Raw genomic sequence first — 17,337 nt, forward strand, 5'->3', positions numbered from 1 at the left:
CCCACAACCTAAACCGTGTCGATCCCGCACCCTCCCCGGTCCTTATCCTTTTGGCTCGACATCGGTTCCGACCATGAAATGACAATTAAAAAGTGCTTTGGTGGTCAAAACCTGCCATGATAGGGGAAGGGTGGGCCATCTATCGTCGACACCTAACATCAACGCCTGGAACACAATGAAAGAAAATTTTGAGACAACGCAAGAGGGAGAAGGGAACCGACAAGAGAACTCATTGTCACCAAGGATCGATCTGAAGATTGAACACGAGCACGCCAAAGTTTAGCTTGCACGGAGTAATGCTGTCTCAGGCAGGCTGAATACATGCACGCCATCTCCCCCCACCCCCTAAACCGTGTCGATCCCGTGATACGTCTCCAACATATCTATAATTTTTTATTGTTTCATGCTATTATATTACCTGTTTCAGATGTTTATGGGCTTTACTTTACACTTCTATATCATTTTTGGGACTAACCTACTAACCGGAGGTCCAGCCCGAATTGCTGTTTTTTTTGCCTATTTCAGTATATCGAAGAAAAGAAATTTCAAACAGAGTCCAAACGCGATGAAACCTTCAGGAATGATCTTTCTGGAACAAATGCAAACCAGGAGACTTGGAGTGGATGTCAAGAAGCGGACGAGGCGGCGACGAGGGTGGCCGGCGCGCCCCCTGCCTCGTGGGCCCCTCGTAGCTCCACCGACCTACTTCTTCTTCCTATATATATCTACGTACCCCGAAACCATCCAGGAGCACCATGAAAACCTAATTCCACCACCTCAACTTTCTGTATCCGCGAGATCCCATCTTGGAGCCTTCACCGGTGCTCCGCCGGAGGAGGAATCGAGCATGGAGGGCCTCTCCATCACCACCAAGGCCTCTCCGATGAGTTGTGAGTAGTTTACCACAGACCTTCGAGTCCATAGTTATTAGCTAGATGGATTCTTCTCTCTCTTTGTTTCTCAATACCTAGTTCTCCTTCCTCTTCTTGGAGATCTATTCGCTGTAACTCTTTTTGTGGTGTGTTTGTCGATATCCGATGAATTGTGGGTTTATGATCAAGTTTATCTATGAGAAATATTTGAATCTCCTCTGAATTCTTTTATGTATGATTGGTTATCTTTGCAAGCCTCTTCGAATTATCAGTTTGGTTTGGCCTACTAGATTGATCTTTCTTTCCATGGGAGAAGTGCTTAGCTTTGTGTTCAATCTTGCGGTGCTCGATCCCAGTGACAGTAGGGGAAACGACACGTATTGTGTTGTTGCCATCGAGGATAAAAAGATGGGGTTTATATCATATTGCATGAGTTTATCCCTCTACATCATGTCATCTTTCTTAATGTGTTACTCTGTTCTTATGAACTTAATACTCTAGATGCAGGCAGGAGTCGGTCGATGTGTGGAGTAATAGTAGTAGATGCAGGCAGGAGTCGGTCTACTTGTTTCGGACGTGATGCATATATACATGATCATGCCTAGATAATCTCATAACTATGCACTTTTCTATCAATTGCTCGATAGCAATTTGTTCACCCACCGTAATAATTATGCTATCTTGAGAGAAGCCACTAGTGAAACCTATGGCCCCCGGGTCTATCTTTTATCATACAAGTTTTCCATCTACTTTTATTGCATCTTTTACTTTCCAATCTATATCATAAAAATACCAAAAATATTTATCTTATCATATTATCTCTATCAGATCTCACTTTCACAAGTTTCCGTGAAAGGATTGACAACACCTTTATCGCGTTGGTTGCGAGGTTCTTGTTTGTTTGTGTAGGTGCGTGGGACTTTTGAGGAGCCTCCTACTGGATTGATACCTTGGTTCTCAAAAACTGAGGGAAATACTTACGCTACTGTGCTGCATCACCCTTTCCTCTTCAAGGAAAACCAACGCAAGCTCAAGACGTAGCAAGAAGGATTTCTAGCACCGTTGCCGGGGAGGTCTTCGCTCAAGTCAAGACATACCAATTATCCATCACAAACTCATCTCCCTCGCATTTACATTATTTGCCATTTGCCTCTCGTTTTCCTCTCCGCCACTTCACCCTTGCCATTTTATTCGCCCTCTCTTTCCCGTTCTCCTCTATTTTTTGCTTGCCTTTTGTGTACTTGTGTTTTGGATTGCTTGTCACGATGTCGCAAGATAATACTAAATTGTGTGACTTTTCCAATACCAATAATAATGATTTCCTTAGCACTCCGATTGCTCCTCTTAATGATGTTGAAACTTATGAAATCAATGCTGGTTTGTTTAATCTTGTTATGAAAGATCAATTCTCCGGCCTTCCTAGTGAAGATGCCGCTACTCATCTAAACAATTTCGTTGATTTGTGTAATATGCAAAAGAAGAAAGATACAGATAATGATATTGTTAAATTTAAGTTATTTCCGTTTTCACTTAGAGATCATGCTAAAACTTGGTTATCTTCTTTGCCTAAAATAGTATTGATTCTTGGAATAAGTGCAAAGATGCTTTTGTCTCTAAATATTTTCCTCCCGCTAAGATCATCCCTCTTAGAAACGATATTATGAATGTTAAACAACTTGATCATGACCATGTTGCCCAATCTTGGGAAAGAATGAAATTGATGATTTGCAATTGCCCTACTCATGGTTTGAACTTATGGATGATCATACAAAATTTTTATGCCGGATTGAATTTTGCTTCTAGAAATCTTTTAGATTCGGCCGCGGGAGGCACTTTTATGGAAATCACTTTAGGAGAAGCTACAAAACTCCTTGATAATATTATGGCTAATTATTCTCAATGGCACACCGAAAGATCTAATAGTAAAAAAGTTCATGCTATAGAAGAAATTAATGTTTTGAGTGGAAAGATGGATGAACTTATGAAATTGTTTGCTTGTAAGAGTGCCACTATTGATCCTAATGATATGCCTTTGTCTACCTTGATTCAGAATAATAATGAATCTATGGATGTGAATTTTGTTGGTAGGAATACTTTTGGTAACAACGCGTATAGAGGAAATTTTAATCCTAGGCCATTCCCTAGTAATTCCTCTAATAATAATGGAAATTCCTACAACAACTCTTATGGAAATTTTAATAAGATGCCCTCTGATTTTGATAATAGTGTTAAAGAATTTATGAATTCTCAAAAGAATTTCAATGCTTTGCTTGAAGAAAAACTGCTTAAAATTGATGAATTGGCTAGGAACGTTGATATACTTTCTCTTGATGTTGATTCTTTGAAACTTAGATCTATTCCTCCTAAGCATGATATCAATGAGTCCCTCAAAGCTATGAGAATTTCAATTGACGAGTGCAAAGAAAGAACCGCTAGGTTGCGTGCTAAGAAAGATTGTTTTGTTAGAGCGTGTTCTTCTAGTTTTCATGAAAATAATGATGAAGATCTAAAAGTTATTGATGTGTCCCCTATTAAATTTTTGTTTTGCAATATGAATCTTGATAATAATGGGACTGGAAGTAAATCATCTTTAGTTAAAAAGCATTCCGATGATTTGGAGTATTTTGATCTTGATGGTAAAATTGGTAAAAGTGGGATTGGAGAAATTAGAACTTTGCATAGTAATGAACCCACCACTTTGGATTTCAAGGAATTTAATTATGATAATTGCTCTTTAATAGATTGTATTTCCTTGTTGCAATCCATGTTGAATTCTCCACATGCTTATAGCCAAAATAAAGCTTTTACTAAACATATCGTTGATGCCTTGATGCAATCTTATGAGGAAAAACTTAATTTGGAAGTTTCTATACCTAGAAAACTTTATGATGAGTGGGAACCTACTATAAAAATTAAAATAAAAGATCATGAATGCTATGCTTTGTGTGATTTGGGTGCTAGTGTTTCCATAATTCCGAAAACTTTATGTGATGTGCTAGGTTTCCATGAATTTGATGATTGCTCTTTAAACTTGCACCTTGCGGATTCCACCATTAAGAAACCTATGGGAGGGATTAATGATGTTTTTATTGTTGCAAATAGGAACTATGTGCCCGTAGATTTTATCGTTCTTGATATTGATTGCAATCTTTTGTGTCCTATTATTCTTGGTAGGCTTTTTCTTAGAACGATTGGTGAAATTATTGATATGAAGGAAGGGAATATCAGATTCCAATTTCCGTTAAGGAAAGGCATGGAACACTTTCCTAGAAAGAAAATTAAATTACCTTATGAATCTATCATGCGAGGCATTTATGAATTGAATGCCAAAGATGGCACTACTTAGATCTATTCTCGTTTTTATGCCTAGCTAGGGGCATTAAACGATAGCGCTTGTTGGGAGGCAACCCAATTTTATTTTTGTTCCTTGCTTTTTGTTCCAGTTTAGTAATAAACAATTTATTTATTATCTGGTTAGAGGTTTTTTCATGGTTTAATTAGTGTTTGTGCCAAGTAGAACCTATAGGATAACCTTGGGTGAAAGTTAATTTGATTCTGCTGGAAAACAGAAACTTTGCATGCACGATAAACAATTCAATAAATCACAGAAACGTGCTTTTGCGTTGATTCTTTTTTCTGTAGATCAATAGAAAAATTTCCTAAGACTTTCTATTTTGGTAGGATGTTTGGAGTTCCATAAGAATTCGAAAGTTACAGATTGCTACAGACTGTTCTGTTTTTGACAGATTCTATTTTTCGTGTGTTGTTTGCTTATTTTGATGCATCTATGGCTAGTATCGGGGGGTATGGACCATAGAGAAGTTGGAATACAGTAGGTTTAACAACAATATAAATAAAGAATGAGTTAATTACAGTACCTTATGTGGTGGTTTTTCTTTCTTGCACTAACGGAGCTTATGCGATTTCCTGTTGAGTTTTGTGTTGTGAAGTTTTCAAGTTTTGGGTAAAGATTTGATGGACTATGGAATAAGGAGTGGAAAAAGCCTAAGCTTGGGGATTACCATGGAACCCCAAGGCAATATACAAGGACAACCAAAAGCCTAAGCTTGGGGATGCCCCGGAAGGCATCCCCTCTTTCGTCTTCGTTTATCGATAACTTTACTTGGAGCTATATTTTTATTTACCACATGATATGTGTTTTGCTTGGAGCGTCTTGTATGATATGAGTCTTTGATTTTTAGATTACCACAATCGTCCTTGCTGTACACACCTTTTGGGGAGAAACCTACATGATTTGGAATTTATTAGAATACTCTATGTGCTTCACTTATATCTTTTGAGCTAGATAATGTTTGCTCTAGTGCTTCACTTATATCTCTTAGAGCACGGCGGTGGCTTTATTTTGAAGAAATTGTTGATCTCTCATGCTTCACTTATATTATTTTGAGAGTCTTTTAGAACAACATGGTATTTTCTATGGTTATAAAATTGGTCCTAGAATGATGAGCATCCAAGTTGCGTATAATAAAAACTAGCATAGAAAGTGAATTGGATGCTATGATCAATTTGATGCTTGATAATTGTTTTAAGACATGAGGATGGTGATATTAGTGTCATGCTAGTTGGGTAATTATGAATTTAAGGAATACTTGTGTTGAGGTTTGTGATTCCTGTAGCATGCACGTATGGTGAACCGCTTTGTGATGAAGTTGGAGCACGATTTATTTATTGATTGTCTTCCTTATGAGTGGCGGTCGGGGACGAGTGATGGTCTTTTCCTACCAATCTAGCCCCCTAGGAGCATGCACGTAGTGCTTGGTTTTTGATTACTTGTATATTTTTGCAATAAGTATATGAGTTCTTTATGACTAATGTTGAGTCCATGGATTATACACACTCTCTCCCTTCCACCATTGCTAGCCTCTCTTGTGCCGCGCAAATTTCGCCAATACCATACACCCACCATATTCCTTCCTCAAAACAGCCACCATACCTACCGATTATGGCATTTCCATAGCCATTCCGAGATATATTGCCATGCAACTTTCCACCGTTCCGTTTATCATGACACACATCATCATTGTCATATTGCTATTGCATAATCAGGTAGTTGACATCGTATTTGTGGCAAGGCCACCCTCATGATTTTCATACATGTCACTCTTGGTTCATTGCATATCCCGGTACACCGCCGGAGGCATTCATATAGAGTCATATTTTGTTCTAAGTATCGAGTTGTAATCTTGAGTTGTAAGTAAATAAAAGTGTGATGATCTTCATTATTAGAGCATTATCCCAAGTGAGGAAAGAATGATGGAGACTATGATTCCCCCACAAGTCGGGATGAGACTTAGGACTTTACAAAAAAAAGAGAAAGGCCATATATAAAAAAAGAGAAAGGCCAATTAAAAATATATAAAAAATTAAAAAATGAGAGAAAAAGAGAGAAGGGACAATGCTACTATCCTTTTACCACACTTGTGCTTCAAAGTAGCACCATGATCTTCATAATAGAGAGTCTCCTATGTTGTCATTTTCATATACTAGTGGGCATTTTCCATTATAGAACTTGACTTGTATATTCCAATGATGGGCTTCCTCAAAATGCCCTAGGTCTTCGTGAGCAAGCAAGTTGGATGCACACCCACTTAGTTTCTTTTGTTGAGCTTTCATACATTTATAGCTCTAGTGCATCCGTTTCATGGCAATCCCTACTCACTCACATTGATATCTATTAATGGGCATCTCCATAGCCCGTTGATACGCCTAGTCAATGTGAGACTATCTTCCTCTTTTTTGTCTTCTCCACAAGCATCATTCTATTCCACATATAGTGCTATGTACATGGCTCACGTTCATGTATTGCGTGAAAGTTGAAAAAGTTTGAGAATACTAAAGTATGAAACAATTGCTTGGCTTGTCATCGGGGTTGTGCATGATTAAATACTTTGTGTGATGAAGATAGAGCATAGCCAGACTATATGATATTGTAGGGATAACTTTCTTTAGCCACGATATTTTGAGAAGACATGATTACTTTTATTAGTATGCTTGAAGTATTATTGTTTATCATGTCAATATGAAATTTTATTTTGAACCATTTGATCTGAACATTCATGCCATAATAAAGAAAATTACATTGAGAATTATGCTAGGTAGCATTCCACATCAAAAATTCTGTTTTTATCATTTACCTACTCGAGGACGAGCAGGAAATAAACTTGGGGATGCTTGATATGTCTCCAACGTATCTATAATTTTTGACTGTTTCTTGTTATTATATTACCTGTTTTGGATGTTTATGGGCTTTAATTTACACTTTTATATCATTTTTGGGACTAACCTACTAACCGGAGGCCCAACCCGAATTGCTGTTTTTTTTGCCTATTTCAATATATGAAAGAAAATGAATTTCTAACAGAGTCCAAACGCGATGAAACCTTCGGGAACGATCTTTCTGGAACAAATGCAAACCAGGAGACTTGGATTGGACGTCAAGAAGCGGACGAGGTGGCCACGAGGGTGGCTGGCGCGCCCAGTAAGGGTGGGCGCGCCCCCGTGCCTCGTGGGCCCCTCGTAACTCCACTGACCTACTTCTTCCTCCTATATATATCTACGTACCCAGAAACCATCCAGGAGCACCACGAAAACCTAATTCCACCACCGCAACCTTCTGTATCCGCGAGATCCCATCTTGGAGCCTTCACCGGCGCTCCGCTGGAGAGGGAATCAACCATGGAGGGCCTCTCCATCACCACCAAGGCCTCTCCGATGAGTTGTGAGTAGTTTACCACAGACCTTCGGGTCCATAGTTATTAACTAGATGGCTTCTTCTCTCTCTTTCTTTCTCAATACAAAGTTCTCCTTCCTCTTCTTGGAGATCTATTCGATGTAACTCTTTTTGCGGTGTGTTTGTCGAGATCCGATGAATTGTGGGTTTATGATCAAGTTTATCTATGAGAAATATTTGAATCTCCTCTGAATTGTTTTATGTATGATTGGTTATCTTTGCAAGCCTCTTCGAATTATCAGTTTGGTTTGGCCTACTAGATTGATCTTTGTTGCCATGGGAGAAGTGCTTAGCTTTGGGTTCAATCTTGCGGTGCTCGATCCCAGTGACAGTAGGGGAAACGACACGTTGTATTGTTGCCATCGAGGATAAAAAGATGGGGTTTATATCATATTGCACGAGTTTATCCCTCTACATCATGTCATCTTTCTTAATGCGTTACTCTTTTCTTATGAACTTAATACTCTAGATGCATGCATGAGCCGGTCGATGTGTGGAGTAATAGTAGTAGATGCAGACAGGAGTCGGTCTACTTGTTTCAGACGTGATGCCTGTATACATGATCATGCCTAGATAATCTCATAATTGTGCACTTTTCTATCAATTGCTCGACAGTAATTTGTTCACCCACCATAATAATTATGCTATCTTGAGAGAAGCCACTAGTGAAACCTATGGCCCCTGGGTCTATCTTTTATCATACAAGTTTTCCATCTACTTTTATTTGCACCTTTTACTTTCCAATCTATATCATAAAAATACCAAAAATATTTATCTTATCATATTATCTCTATCAGATCTCACTTTCACAAGTTTCCGTGAAGGGATTGACAACCCTTTATCGCGTTGGTTGCGAGGTTCTTGTTTGTTTGTGTAGGTGCGTGGGACTTTTGAGGAGCCTCCTACTGGGTTGATACCTTGGTTCTTAAAAACCGAGGGAAATACTTACGCTACTGTGCTTCATCCACTCATTGGACAGAAGGAGCCTATGATATGCCGACACATGGCATGGCCCAACAGAGGCCCATTCCTGTGAAAAGGCCGACCCGTTTGACTTGGTCAAAAAGTGGTGGGCTGGCCAACTGAAAGCCTGTTAATGGCCTGTTCGCATATAGCCCATTTACAACCCGCTAACTCAGGGCCTGTTACGACCTATCCGAATTAGGCCCACTAGCGTCATATGGACCGTCCAATATGATTCCAGCCCGTTTTAACTTCCGGCCCATGTATGTCCCATGATGTCTTTTGGCCCATATGAGGCCCTTTGTAACTCTTGGCCCATTACCGGCCCGTGGTGAAACTGGCCCGTAATAAACAATGTATCACTTTATACCCATTAACGGTCCATTATTCCATTGGGACATTTCCAGCCCATGTTATCTTTCGGCCTTCTCAGGGCCCATTTATTCTTTGGCTCATTTCCAGCATTTGGTTACTTACGGCCCGTTACTGTCATTTTCTGCTTGTGGGCCAAATTCAGCCCGTTGTTACAGTCGGCCCATTTGTGGCCCGTTAATATGTTGGGCCGTTTTCATAGCGTCATCAAATACGGCCTATTAACGATGGCCCGTTATGGTCGGCCCATGAACGGACGATTCCAACTCTAGCCCGTTTACGGCCATAATGCGGTCTGTTATTGGCCCATGTTTGGCCAATCGATCATACGGCCCATATAAGGCCCATTGATGATACGACCCGTAGAAGGCCCATTGTTTCTACGATCCGTAGAAGGCCCATTGTTTCTACGACCCGTAGAAGGGACATTGTTTCTACAGCCGGTAGGAGGCCGAGTGTCACTATATTAAATATTTAGCCCATGGTTATTGTGGCCTAGTTTTAAATAATATGTTATTGCGGCCACTAGCAAACCGCAGAAAAAGAACTGCACTGACTACAAGCAAACAAATAAACAAGACAACAAGGAAACAAATAAGCAAGCAACTAACGCTAGGCTATCACGGCTATTACACATATTATATCCACTGGGCATCAAAGTTCGCCACCAGTGCAAATATAGGGAACAAAGCAGCATATCATATACACTGGTTGTCAAAGTTGGCGACCAGCGCAAATAAACGCCGTAGCAAAACAAATCCAGAACTGAAACCACTTCAGAAGATCTCGAGAAACCTGGGTACCCATAATGCTGGCAAGATGCTTAGCAAGCTTATTAACTTTCCCTTGTTTGGCGCTTAAATCCTCCAGCGCTTGCTGTTGCACCAGGAAGTATGCATCTGAATTCTGCAGGGACTTCCTCAGTCCTTCAGCTTCCTGTCGTAGCACATCTGATCGATGTCTTTCAACTTGAAGTTGAGACTCAAGAAGATGAACTGATTCAGGCAGCGAGTTCGAAGAGCTTGTGCCAGAGTAGTGGCCAGTAACTCGAACACTACATCAAGACATGACTTTTGGGTTCTCTCACTATTGTCAAGATAGTTTTTATCAGCTTTCTTGGAGACCAACAGGGATGTCTCACTATCTTGAACCTTATCTGCATTACTTCCTTTACCATTGCATAACACGGTACTGTTCTCCAATATTTTGTCCGCATTCTAAAAGAGAAACAAGTAGACACATCACAGGTTTACCATGTTGTATATGAAACTCATTTTGGTAAATGAGTTCAGTAGTAAAGTGGACAGGATAACAACATGAAACAAACATATATCTATGTACCATGGTCACTTTATGGTCTATATCATTCTAGTTTTTGTTGCCAAATCAAGATAGAGACAAAGTTCAAATAATATTTGTTCAAAACAAAGCAGAATAGACAGAATATAAGTGTGGGAAACTATAGAGCAATAACAACACTTGTAATGTGCATGACATGAGAACATAACTGTTTATTCAATTGAAACTGAAATCAACATAGAGCAGGTTACAACAGCAAACCAGTTAAAGAAACAGGTTTAAAACATACCTGTTGCGCCATTGGAGTTTCAATTCCATCCTTCAAATTTGAAAATAGTTGGCATGAGTAAATACAGTAATGCAAGAGCAAATGAGTATGAACAATAACTATAGAACCTGACCTGAGAACACATCTTCTTCTCCTTTAAGCGTTGAGTTGGGATTCAGAGTGGTGGTCCTCGTGCTTTGGGCACTACAGTTCCCTTACTAACTGCTCGTGTTTGGGTGCTCTGTGGTGGAGACAGTGCTGTGTCAACTGGAACTGGGTTACTACCTGTCGGGGTTGGGGTTAGAAGGGGTGTAGCTGGTTCTTTGTCCAACTAGGTAGGGGTACAATCTGCGAGAGTCTGGGTTATGTGTGGTGGATATTGTCCTTGGGCAAGTACAACCGTGGTTCTATCTGCATCAACTGGTAGCACTATCTTTTCTGAAGACCGTGTTGTTACTCCCTTAGATACTGCCATCACTGTTGGGGATATTGCCACTAGGCGTAAACCGGCCTACTTGGGCCGGGTTAACTTCATAGTGGTATAAGCAGGTGAAGGCCCAAGGCCTATAGTCGGTTTAGAATCTGTAGCTGTAAACCGACCTAATGTATAACTTGTATTGTAAGTTAGGAATAGAGAGATACCAACCGGGATACGAATATGAACCGGTTGGGACTCTATGGACCGACGGGCGTCACCCATGTATAGGGACGACCCGGTGGCGGTTCAGGGGACAACGACAACAACTCGAGTCTAGGCGAAGCTTGTTTGCTCCCTAGCCATCGAGACCACATCAATTCCATCACAACTAGACGTAGGCTTTTACCTTCATCGAAGGGGCCGAACTAGTATAAAACCCCTCGTGTCTTTGTGTCCGCTTTAACCCCTTCAAGTAAACTTGTAGCGATGGCTCCACGACTAAGTCCTTTCGCTAGGACATCTGCCGTGACAAATCCACGACAGTTGGCGCCCACCGTGGGGCTATCGCACGATGGTTTGACGATCTTGGAGGGCAAGCTCAAGGGACTCGAAGGCTATGTTGTGGGCCGGATGACCAAGAGTCGTCGGGGCAGGATCTACATCGACGACACAGGATGGGGTCCCGAGGCCGATGCAATCGAGTACGGGTACCGGGTCCCCTTTGGTGGCATACACGTTTTCATTGGCAAAATCGGTGAGCCTGGGCCTGAGCCGGACATCTGCACCAACCTCATCGAGACGGCTCAGCGTGCGAGATCTACCTGGGCTAAACCGGCCGTGAAGCGTGTCTTCGTTGGAGTCGTCCACGAAGGAGAGCATGAGGATGAATCAGAACACGGTAGCGAGACTGTCGTCTATTCCGATGACGAGTCCTCGACCGGAGAGACCGAATCGCTGTACCAGTTGCAAGACGACCAGATTAGGGGCTGTTCCGATGGCGACAGTATTCCGGACCCCCCGGGCCAGGTCAACCGGGTTGGAATATTCATGGCCGGCACACAGGCGGCGAATCACTCTTCGACCACCGCAGCAATGCTCTCCGGATCAGCAGCAGCAGGGTCAGGAGGCCTTATGCGCCCGCCGGTTCAAGTTCTATCTGAGCTGTTTGATGCACTAGCCGCGCTTATGGTAGAGGACAATCCGGCGGATCAGGAGGCCCATAATGCAGAAATTGCGAAGGTGAGAGAGCAGATCGTGCAAGCCAAAGCGGATCTGGCAGCAGAAAAAGACCGGATGGCTGCAGAGCGGGCCGCTTTGGACGCCCAGGCCTATAAACTCATGCTTGACCAGAACGCATCACAGGAGGTTTTGAAGCGGAAGCACAAATCATGCCTGCCGTTAGGGTTTGACCCCCGAAATCTCTTTTACACTCCAGGAGCTGGACCCAGTAATCCGCCGCAATACCCGGAGACAAACCGGATTGAGGCACCAGGACCAGGGGCGACGGTCCAACCTCGCCTGATGGAACCTCCTCACCAAAACATTGTGGTTCCTCCGCCGGTCCAGACGCCCCGGGTCATTATTCGAATCCTATGGACAACCTTGTTGCGGCCGCTACACGGTTAGAGGCCATCCCAGTTGAAGGGGATTCTCCGCAAGCGATAGAGACGCGCCGGGTTAAGGAGCTGCTCCGGACTGCGCTGATTCAGCAGGAAGCATATTCATACAGCCGAGATCGGATCCACTCTACACCCCGTCCAAGCCGGAGTTATAGCAGGCGCTTGAATGAACCCGCCGTATCGAGCAATGCACGAGGCCGTGAAGCAGCCTGTGGCGATAGCCCGGCAGGCGGTGACCGCGATGCGCAGGATGTGGTGGATCGGGCCCGAGCACAAAGGGAGGCCGAGTTAGCAGCCCAGGATAATGCGGGTCAACTTACGCCGGTTCGTTCTACCCCCTTCGCCGGACTAGGAGTCACATCCGCTTTGGGAGTGCCTTGCTTGATCCCTGCTTTACGTAATGTGCGCCTGCCCAAAGATTTTAAGGGTCCACACAAGGTGCCGAATTACACCGCTGATTTACCCCCTGAAGCATGGGTAGAGAGTTATGAGATGGCCATGGAAATGCTGGACGTGGATGAGGCCGCATGTGCAAAGTACTTCACCATGATGCTTGAGGGCACGGCTCGTACTTGGTTAAAGAGCCTACCACCCAATTCTATCAGCTCATGGGCCCAGTTGCGGGCCCGGTTTATACAGAATTTTAAGGATACATGTAAGCAGCCCAAGTCCATAGTAGACCTGGCGGCTTGTGTCCAGGAGGAAGGAGAATCAATGACCCGTTGGGTGTGCCGCGTTTCGGAAATTTTGCACTCATCTGACAGGATTAATGCTGACTCTACGATCTTAACTCTGGAAGGCAACTGCCGGTTTGAGCCTCTAAAATTGAAGTTGGGACGCATGAAGCGGTTCTGTAATGACATGGGAACCCTCATGGCCGCTTTAGTGAAGTATGCCGATTCGGACAGTACCAAGGATCCCGAGCCTAATGATGATGAAGCAGGGAAGGGAAAGAAGAATAGCAACTCCAAACAGCAGCAGTACAAACTAGCGGGTCATGGAAACGGAGGCAAGCGCAAGGCGGATGGCAGCGTGGACTTTGTGGCCAACACTAATGCACAGGACAGGGGGCAGCGGCGCAGAGGTAAAGCGGCAAATCGTAATGGGGCTCCCAATCCTAATGCAAGCCGTTTGAACTATTTGTTGAATCAGCCTTGCCCGAAGCACGGGACGAAGGAGGCGCCGGCTAACCATCTTTGGAAAGATTGTTATATCATGCAGGAGTTCAAAAACTCTAACGCTTTCCGGTATGATCACGGATCAGGTGGCGGTTCAGGATCCGGTTTCCACGGGCCGGATCACGATGGAGCTTCCGGTTCAGGTCGCAATCAGGACGGTCACAATCACCAGAATAATCAGAACAGCCAGCAGCAGCAGCAGCAGTCGGGTTATCAGAGCCAGCCAAAACAGTTGAACAATGGGCAATATCATGTTTTCACAACTAGTTTGGATAAACGCGACCGAAAACTCCACAGGCGAGCGGTGAATTCTGTTGAACCGGCCTTACCACGTTACTTGCGCTGGTCGGAGCAGCCTATCGTATGGAGCAGAGAGGATCACCCGCCCCGGGTTGATAATCCGGGCCAGCTAGCATTAGTGGTAGACCCTCAGGTGGGGGGGGGGGTTATAAATTCACCAAGGTACTCATGGATGGAGGAAGCAATATTAACATATTGTACTATGAGACATTCCGCCGCATGGGTTTAAGAGACAAAGATCTCAGACCGTTGAATACGGTGTTCCATGGGGTGGTGCCTGGCAAATCTGCATATCCTGTTGGTAAGATAGCCCTGGATGTGGCCTTTGGGGACGAGCACGACTCCCGGTCGGAAAAACTAACATTTGAGGTGGTGAAGATCCGGAGCCCGTATCACGCCTTGTTTGGCCGGCCGGCTTACGCCAAGTTCATGGCGCGGCCTTGTTATATCTACTTGCAGCTCAAGATGCCGGGTTACAAGGGGACCATAACGGTTCATGGGAGCCGTAGGGTCGCTTTGGAATGTGAGGAAGGTGATGCGGCTTATGCAGAGTCAGTCTGTGCCACGGAGGAGTTGAAGTATTATAAGGACAATGTTGATCCGGCGGATATGACCCCTTTAAAGAAGCCAACTACAGAGCATGATTCAGATCTAAAGTTCAAATCGGCAGCTAAGACCAAGCTTGTTGACTTCGTGCCCGGTGATTCGTCCAAGCAGTTCACTATCAATGCCAACCTGGATCCCAAATAGGAAAGCGCGCTCATCGAGTTCATCCGTGAGAGTTGGGACATTTTTGCATGGAAGCTGTCTGACATGCCAGGTGTACCGAGGGAACTCGCTGAGCACACTCTTAATGTGGATCCTATGTATAAACCGGTGAAACAGTTCCTCCGCCGGTTTAACGAAGAGAGACGCAAAGCCATTGGAGAGGAAGTGGCCAGGCTTTTAGCAGCTGGTTTTATTATTGAGGTGTTCCATCCAGAGTGGCTTGCTAATCCGGTGCTGGTTCTTAAGAAAAACGGCACTTGGCGTATGTGTGTGATTACACAGATCTTAACAAAGCCTGTCCGGCAGATCCTTTTGCCCTCCCCCGTATTGACCAGATCATTGATGCCATGGCGGGTTGTGAGCGTTTGAGTTTTTTGGATGCATACTCTGGATATCATCAGATCAAGATGGCGGTTAAGGACCAGGAGAAGACGGCATTTATTACTCCCTTTGGAGCCTTCTGCTATGTGTCTATGCCCTTCGGGCTCAAGAGTGCCCAAGCCACCTATCAACGGTGTATACAGAATTGCCTGCATAAACAGATCGGCCGCAATGTGCACGCCTATGTGGATGATATTGTAGTGAAATCAAGACAGAAGGAGACGCTGGTGGATGATTTGAAGGAGACCTTTGACAACTTGCGAGTTTACAAGATGATGCTTAATCCGGCCAAGTGTGTCTTTGGTGTTCCGGCAGGCAAGTTACTGGGTTTCCTGGTGTCTAACAGAGGAATCGAGGCTAACCCGGAGAAGATTACGGCTATTACATCCCTAGCTAAACCAAAATGTATCAACGATGTTCAGCGTTTGGCGGGCCGGATCGCTGCACTAAGCCGGTTTATCAGCCGCCTCGGAGAGAAGGCCGTTCCTTTGTACCAAATGCTGAGGAAGACAGACCATTTCATTTGGAGTCCGGCTGCTGATGAAGCATTTGAGGACCTGAAGCGGCAGTTAGCCAATCCGCCTGTTCTTGCAGCTCCGGTCGACAAGGAGCCACTATTATTATACGTAGCGGCCAATGCTCAGGCATTTAGCGTGGCTATTGTGGTGGAACGCAAAGAGGCAGGCAAGGAATATCTGGTTCAGCGGCCGATTTATTATATCAGCGAGGTGCTTATTGAATCCAAGCAAAGGTATCCGCATTGGCAGAAGCTGGTCTATGGTGTTTTTATGGCCAGTCGGAAGTTGAAGCAGTATTTTCAAGGGCACCCCATCACAGTGGTCAGTTCAGCTCCCTTGGGTGATATTATACAGAACCGGGAGGCGACTGGCCGGATTGCCAAGTGGGCTATAGAGCTTGGGCCACACAGACTAAAGTACGTGCCTCGGACGGCAGTGAAGTCTCAAGCACTTGTTGATTTCATCAATGACTGGACGGAGTTACAAGCACCAGAGGAGAAGCCGGATCACACATATTGGACCATTCATTTTGACGGATCCAGGCAATTGGAAGGCTCGGGGGCTGGAGTCGTATTAACTTCCCCACGAGGTGATAAGTTTTGTTATGTTCTCCGCTTAATGTTCCCTTGTACTAATAATGCAGCTGAGTACGAAGCGTTGCTCCATGGTCTCCGGATGGCTAAAGAGATGAATTTAAGCCGGGTTAAGTGCTTTGGTGACTCGGACCTAGTGGCTCAACAGGTGTCTGGCACTTGGGATTCTAAGGACCCGCTCATGGCTGCATATCGTCGGGAAGTGGATAATATTGCAGGTTGTTTCAAGGGTTATCAAGTGGATCATGTGGACCGTCGGAAGAATGAAGCGGCGGATGCTTTAAGCCGGTTGGGCTCTCAGCGTAAACCGGTCCCGCCTAACGTCTTTTTGGACGTGTTGCACAACCCGTCAGTCAAGCTCCCAGGTGAGGTGGATTTGGCTATCCCTGATCCGGAGGCTCAATTGGTGGCAGCCCTGCATGTTATTCCGGATTGGACAGTTCCTTATCTTGCGTACATGAACCGGGGGGAGTTACCAGAGGATGAGATTCTGGCCAGGCAGATAGTCCGGCGATCCAAGTCTATGACGATTGTCAATGGTGAATTACATCATTGCAGTGTATCAGGGGCGTTTCAACGTTGTGTTTCTCCTGAGGAAGGCTGTGAAATTTTAAGAGAAATCCATGAAGGGGATTGTGGACACCATGCCGGTTCAAAGTCTCTGGTGGCAAAGGCGTTTCGTCACGGGTTCTACTGGTTGACAGCGCATGCTGACGCGGAGGACTTGGTTAAACGGTGTGATGGATGTCAGAAATTTTCAAGGCGTGCTCATGTGCCAGCTCAAGAATTGAGGATGATCCCAATAACATGGCCGTTTGCAACTTGGGGGCTGGATATGGTTGGGCCTTTTAAAAGATCCAAGGATAAGAAAACCCACCTTTTGGTGGCAGTTGACAAATTTACCAAGTGGATTGAAGCGGAGCCTGTCAGCAAGTGTGATGCAGCAACAACGGTGCAGTTTATCAAGAAGGTGATTTTCCGGTTTGGTTTTCCACACAGTATCATTACTGACAATGGTACCAATTTATCCAAGGGCG

Source organism: Triticum aestivum, chromosome 1B (genome assembly GCF_018294505.1).
Source record: "Triticum aestivum cultivar Chinese Spring chromosome 1B, IWGSC CS RefSeq v2.1, whole genome shotgun sequence".
NCBI classification, from domain to species: domain Eukaryota; kingdom Viridiplantae; phylum Streptophyta; class Magnoliopsida; order Poales; family Poaceae; genus Triticum; species Triticum aestivum.